The sequence below is a fragment of the Heterodontus francisci genome, chromosome 39 (genome assembly GCF_036365525.1).
Source record: "Heterodontus francisci isolate sHetFra1 chromosome 39, sHetFra1.hap1, whole genome shotgun sequence".
Classification (NCBI taxonomy): Eukaryota; Metazoa; Chordata; class Chondrichthyes; order Heterodontiformes; family Heterodontidae; genus Heterodontus; species Heterodontus francisci.
Genome location: NC_090409.1, coordinates 32,224,422 through 32,231,027, shown reverse-complemented (window position 1 = coordinate 32,231,027; position 6,606 = coordinate 32,224,422).

Here is a 6,606-nt window from a genome sequence, read left to right as displayed (position 1 = left end):
CTGACTGTCTCTATCCATTACTGTGTGTTATATACTGACTGTCTCTATCCATTACTGTGTGTTATATACTGACTGTCTCCATCTATTACTGTGTGTTATATACTGACTGTCTCTAACCATTACTGTGTGTTATTTACTGACTGTCTCTATCCATTACTGTGTGTTATATACTGACTGTCTCTATCCATTACTGTGTGTTATATACTGACTGTCTCTATCCATTACTGTGTGTTATATACTGACTGTCTCTAACCATTACTGTGTGTTATATACTGACTGTCTCTATCCATTACTGTGTGTTATATACTGACTGTCCCTATCCATTGCTGTGTGTTATATACTGACTATCTCTATCCATTGCTGTGTGTTATATACTGACTGTCTCTATCCATTACTGTGTGTTATATACTGACTGTCCCTCTCCATTGCTGTGTGTTATATACTGACTGTCTCTAACCATTGCTGTGTGTTATATACTGACTGTCTCTATCCATTACTGTGTGTTATATACTGACTGTCTCTATCCATTACTGTGTGTTATATACTGACTGTCTCTATCCATTACTGTGTGTTATATACTGACTGTCTCTATCCATTACTGTGTGTTATATACTGACTGTCTCTATCCATTACTGTGTGTTATATACTGACTGTCTCTATCCATTACTGTGTGTTATATACTGACTGTCTCTATCCATTACTGTGTGTTATATACTGACTGTCTCTATCCATTACTGTGTGTTATTTACTGACTGTCTCCATCTATTACTGTGTGTTATATACTGACTGTCTCTAACCATTACTGTGTGTTATATACTGACTGTCCCAATCCATTGCTGTGTGTTATATACTGACTGTCTCCATCTATTACTGTGTGTTATATACTGACTGTCTCTAACCATTACTGTGTGTTATATACTGACTGTCTCTATCGATTACTGTGTGTTATATACTGACTGTCTCTATCCATTACTGTGTGTTATATACTGACTGTCTCTATCCATTACTGTGTGTTATATACTGACTGTCTCTAACCATTGCTGTGTGTTATATACTGACTGTCTCTATCCATTGCTGTGTGTTATATACTGACTGTCTCTATCCATTACTGTGTGTTATATACTGACTGTCTCTATCCATTACTGTGTGTTATATACTGATTGTCTCTAACCATTGCTGTGTGTTATATACTGACTGTCCCTCTCCATTGCTGTGTGTTATATACTGACTGTCTCTAACCATTACTGTGTGTTATATACAGACTGTCTCTATCCATTACTGTGTGTTATATACTGACTGTCTCTATCCATTACTGTGTGTTATATACTGACTGTCTCTATCCATTACTGTGTGTTATATACTGACTGTCTCTATCCATTACTGTGTGTTATATACTGACTGTCTCTATCCATTACTGTGTGTTATATACTGACTGTCTCTATCCATTACTGTGTGTTATATACTGACTGTCTCTATCCATTACTGTGTGTTATATACTGACTGTCTCTATCCATTACTGTGTGTTATATACTGACTGTCTCCATCTATTACTGTGTGTTATATACTGACTGTCTCTAACCATTACTGTGTGTTGTGTACTGACTGTCCCTCTCCATTGCTGTGTGTTATATACTGACTGTCTCTATCCATTACTGTGTGTTATATACTGACTATCTCTATCCATTGCTGTGTGTTATATATTGACTGTCTCAAACCATTACTGTGTGTTATATACTGACTGTCTCTATCCATTACTGTGTGTTATATACTGACTGTCTCTATCAATTACTGTGTGTTATATACTGACTGTCCCTATCCATTGCTGTGTGTTATATACTGACTATCTCTATCCATTGCTGTGTGTTATATACTGACTGTCTCTATCCATTACTGTGTGTTATATACTGACTGTCCCTATCCATTGCTGTGTGTTATATACTGACTATCTCTATCCATTGCTGTGTGTTATATACTGACTGTCTCTATCCATTACTGTGTCTTATATACTGACTGTCTCTATCCATTACTGTGTGTTATATACTGACTGTCCCTATCCATTGCTGTGTGTTATATACTGACTGTCTCTATCCATTACTGTGTGTTATATACTGACTGTCCCTATCCATTGCTGTGTGTTATATACTGACTGTCTCTATCCATTACTGTGTGTTATATACTGACTGTCTCTATCCATTACTGTGTGTTATATACTGACTATCTCTATCCATTACTGTGTGTTATATACTGACTGTCCCTATCCATTGCCGTGTGTTATATACTGACTATCTCTATCCATTGCTGTGTGTTATATACTGACTATCTCTATCCATTACTGTGTGTTATATACTGACTGTCCCTATCCATTGCTGTGTGTTATATACTGACTATCTCTATCCATTGCTGTGTGTTATATACTGACTGTCTCTATCCATTACTGTGTGTTATATACTGACTATCTCTATCCGTTGCTGTGTGTTATATACTGACTATCTCTATCCATTACTGTGTGTTATATACTGACTGTCCCTCTCCATTGCTGTGTGTTATATACTGACTATCTTTATCCATTACTGTGTGTTATATACTGACTGTCCCTATCCATTGCTGTGTGTTATATACTGACTATCTCTATCCATTACTGCGTGTTATATACTGACTATCTCTATCCATTACTGTGTGTTATATACTGACTGTCCCTATCCATTGCTGTGTGTTATATACTGACTATCTCTATCCATTACTGCGTGTTATATACTGACTGTCTCTATCCATTGCTGTGTGTTATATACTGACTATCTCTATCCATTACTGTGTGTTATATACTGACTGTCCCTATCCATTACTGTGTGTTATATACTGACTATCTCTATCCAGTGCAGTGTGTTATATACTGACTATCTCTATCCATTACTGTGTGTTATATACTGACTGTCCCTATCCATTGCTGTGTGTTATATACTGACTATCTCTATCCAGTTCAGTGTGTTATATACTGACTATCTCTATCCATTACTGTGTGTTATATACTGACTATCTCTATCCAGTTCAGTGTGTTATATACTGACTATCTCTATCCATTACTGTGTGTTATATACTGACTGTCCCTATCCATTGCTGTGTGTTATATACTGACTATCTCTATCCATTGCTGTGTGTTATATACTGACTATCTCTATCCATTACTGTGTGTTATATACTGACTGTCCCTATCCATTGCTGTGTGTTATATACTGACTATCTCTATCCATTACTGTGTGTTATATACTGACCGTCTCTATCCATTACTGTGTGTTATATACTGACTGTCTCTATCCATTACTGTGTGTTATATACTGACTGACTCACTGTAGTGCCGTCTGTTTTGTACTGACTGTCTGTATGCATTGCTGTGTGTTATATACTGACTATCACTATCCATTACTGCGTGTTATATACTGACTATCTCTATCCATTACTGTGTGTTATAATCTGACTGTCCCTATCCATTGCTGTGTGTTATAATCTGACTGTCCCTATCCATTGCTGTGTGTTATATACTGACTATCTCTATCCATTACTGTGTGTTATATACTGACTGTCTCTATCCATTACTGTGTGTTATATACTGACTGTCTCTATCCATTACTGTGTGTTATATACTGACTGTCTCTAACCATTGCTGTGTGTTATATACTGACTGTCCCTCTCCATTGCTGTGTGTTATATACTGACTGTCTCTAACCATTACTGTGTGTTATATACAGACTGTCTCTATCCATTACTGTGTGTTATATACTGACTGTCTCTATCCATTACTGTGTGTTATATACTGACTGTCTCTATCCATTACTGTGTGTTATATACTGACTGTCTCTATCCATTACTGTGTGTTATATACTGACTGTCTCTATCCATTACTGTGTGTTATATACTGACTGTCTCTATCCATTACTGTGTGTTATATACTGACTGTCTCTATCCATTACTGTGTGTTATATACTGACTGTCTCTATCCATTACTGTGTGTTATATACTGACTGTCTCCATCTATTACTGTGTGTTATATACTGACTGTCTCTAACCATTACTGTGTGTTGTGTACTGACTGTCCCTCTCCATTGCTGTGTGTTATATACTGACTGTCTCTATCCATTACTGTGTGTTATATACTGACTATCTCTATCCATTGCTGTGTGTTATATATTGACTGTCTCAAACCATTACTGTGTGTTATATACTGACTGTCTCTATCCATTACTGTGTGTTATATACTGACTGTCTCTATCAATTACTGTGTGTTATATACTGACTGTCCCTATCCATTGCTGTGTGTTATATACTGACTATCTCTATCCATTGCTGTGTGTTATATACTGACTGTCTCTATCCATTACTGTGTGTTATATACTGACTGTCCCTATCCATTGCTGTGTGTTATATACTGACTATCTCTATCCATTGCTGTGTGTTATATACTGACTGTCTCTATCCATTACTGTGTGTTATATACTGACTGTCTCTATCCATTACTGTGTGTTATATACTGACTGTCCCTATCCATTGCTGTGTGTTATATACTGACTGTCTCTATCCATTACTGTGTGTTATATACTGACTGTCCCTATCCATTGCTGTGTGTTATATACTGACTGTCTCTATCCATTACTGTGTGTTATATACTGACTGTCTCTATCCATTACTGTGTGTTATATACTGACTATCTCTATCCATTACTGTGTGTTATATACTGACTGTCCCTATCCATTGCCGTGTGTTATATACTGACTATCTCTATCCATTGCTGTGTGTTATATACTGACTATCTCTATCCATTACTGTGTGTTATATACTGACTGTCCCTATCCATTGCTGTGTGTTATATACTGACTATCTCTATCCATTGCTGTGTGTTATATACTGACTGTCTCTATCCATTACTGTGTGTTATATACTGACTATCTCTATCCGTTGCTGTGTGTTATATACTGACTATCTCTATCCATTACTGTGTGTTATATACTGACTGTCCCTCTCCATTGCTGTGTGTTATATACTGACTATCTTTATCCATTACTGTGTGTTATATACTGACTGTCCCTATCCATTGCTGTGTGTTATATACTGACTATCTCTATCCATTACTGCGTGTTATATACTGACTATCTCTATCCATTACTGTGTGTTATATACTGACTGTCCCTATCCATTGCTGTGTGTTATATACTGACTATCTCTATCCATTACTGCGTGTTATATACTGACTGTCTCTATCCATTGCTGTGTGTTATATACTGACTATCTCTATCCATTACTGTGTGTTATATACTGACTGTCCCTATCCATTACTGTGTGTTATATACTGACTATCTCTATCCAGTGCAGTGTGTTATATACTGACTATCTCTATCCATTACTGTGTGTTATATACTGACTGTCCCTATCCATTGCTGTGTGTTGTATACTGACTATCTCTATCCAGTTCAGTGTGTTATATACTGAGTATCTCTATCCATTACTGTGTGTTATATACTGACTATCTCTATCCAGTTCAGTGTGTTATATACTGACTATCTCTATCCATTACTGTGTGTTATATACTGACTGTCCCTATCCATTGCTGTGTGTTATATACTGACTATCTCTATCCATTGCTGTGTGTTATATACTGACTATCTCTATCCATTACTGTGTGTTATATACTGACTGTCCCTATCCATTGCTGTGTGTTATATACTGACTATCTCTATCCATTACTGTGTGTTATATACTGACCGTCTCTATCCATTACTGTGTGTTATATACTGACTGTCTCTATCCATTACTGTGTGTTATATACTGACTGACTCACTGTAGTGCCGTCTGTTTTGTACTGACTGTCTGTATGCATTGCTGTGTGTTATATACTGACTATCACTATCCATTACTGCGTGTTATATACTGACTATCTCTATCCATTACTGTGTGTTATAATCTGACTGTCCCTATCCATTGCTGTGTGTTATAATCTGACTGTCCCTATCCATTGCTGTGTGTTATATACTGACTATCTCTATCCATTACTGTGTGTTATATACTGACTGTCTCTATCCATTACTGTGTGTTATAATCTGACTGTCCCTATCCATTGCTGTGTGTTATAATCTGACTGTCCCTATCCATTGCTGTGTGTTATAATCTGACTGTCCCTATCCATTGCTGTGTGTTATATACTGACCATCTCTATCCATTACTGTGTGTTATATACTGACTGTCCCTCTCCATTACTGTGTGTTATATACTGACTGACTCACTGTAGTGCCGTCTGTTTTGTACTGACTGTCTGTATCCAGTGCGGTGTGGTATAGTCTGTCTCTATCCATTGCCATGTGTTATATACTGACTATCTCTATCCATTATCGTGTGTTGTACACGTTCTATCCAGTGCAGTTTGTTATATACTGACTGTCGTTATCTAGTGTAGTTTGTTATATACTGACTGTCTCTATCCAGTGTGGCTTTTACTTACTTACTGTCTCTATCCAGTGTGGTGTGTTACATACTGACTGTCTCTATCTAGTGTGGTGTGTTACATACTGAATGTGTCTATCCATTGCAGTGTCTTATATACTGACTCTGCCCATACATTAT